Here is a 1,542-nt window from a genome sequence, read left to right on the forward strand (position 1 = left end):
GTTCACGTCCTACAGTATGCAAACTGAAGAAATTTATATTAAAACTTAAAAAACTCGAAAAGTGAAAACCACAAGTTAGAATACTGATTTCCATGAGTCGAAAGAGTGTTGTATAGCTCTCCCTGTTCAATTATATTTGAAAGAAATACTTCTATCCGAGAATATCTTTCAGTTGAAACTTTTTATTCCACGTTGGGGATAAAGAAAAGATTTACTATCACAACTGAAAATCTCGTTAATCTAACAAATATATAGTCGTAATATACGGACAGCCATTTTGTTATATGTATTGTAGTAATTAAGTTGCAGAGCTACATAAGATTTGTGGTTCGCTTATAGAAATTTAATACTAGAAACTACTATAAAAATTTCAGTGATTAAATACAGATAGTATTTCAATAATTATTTGGCTAATGCTCAATTATTATTTAATTAATTACTGTGATTTTGTTGACAAAAACAAATAAAATGAAATAAATTAATGTTTTGTTTTTATTCCTTTATGCTTTCTTTATCTAAATAAAATCATGTATTCTTTTATAGTTTCAATTCCGCAGTATCCTTAAAAAAAGTATTACTGACTAGTTAATAAATTACTATTGCTCAGCAGTTTTATTTCTAGTGACAAATGATTTTGAATACTTAAAATATACGATTATTAATGTTATAAAGTAATTCAGTGATTACGACGATAATCACTAATGTATTACTAGGTTCTTCTAATGAAGTAATAATATAAATTATTCTCTAATAACAAAAAAAATAAGCTTCTCTAATAAAATTATAAATAATTTTCTCATGATTAGTATAAATTGTTTCATATCTTATTCAAACTATTGTTTGTCTTAGTTACTTATAATGCTGAATTAAAAATTTAAGAGCAATCATAATCGTTTATCGTTAATGAGATTGATATACATTATAATAATCACTTATAGAAATATCATACTAAGAATCATTGATTAATTACTTATTTTTAGTATTAAAAGTACAATATTTAGTAATATTCTGTGATTCAAATACAGCTTTTAGTACTCAAGTATTTCAATATCTAATGTTACAAATCCTACCTTATGATTGATTTCAATACTTAAATATTGATATGTAATACTTCGTCCAGTGATAAAATACTTATGCAGAACATTGTCAATATTTAAATACTAATATATAATACTTTGCTAAGTGATGAAATACTTACGCAAAGTACTGTTAAGATTAAAAGTATTAACCCAGACAATATACAATATTAGTAAGTTATTAGATAAATATGTATAAATATTTATTTTGAATTATTTTTTTTAAATGTTATATATATATATATATACAGGGTGTTCAAAAAGTCCCGGACCGGTGAAATATCTCGAAAACTAAGCATTTTAGAAAAAAATGTTTCAGATAAAAGTTGTGGCGTTTAAAAAGATGTATTTACTGATCACATCAGTTTGACCTTGGGTTGCGTAGCGAAGGTCAGGTCAAGGTCACATTAATTTTTTTAAATGGAACACCCCATTTTTCATTGCATATTCTTATAGCACATCTCGA

The sequence above is a fragment of the Odontomachus brunneus genome, unplaced genomic scaffold (genome assembly GCF_010583005.1).
Source record: "Odontomachus brunneus isolate Ranch 3 - 2012 unplaced genomic scaffold, Obru_v1 Obru_scaffold_185, whole genome shotgun sequence".
Classification (NCBI taxonomy): domain Eukaryota; kingdom Metazoa; phylum Arthropoda; class Insecta; order Hymenoptera; family Formicidae; genus Odontomachus; species Odontomachus brunneus.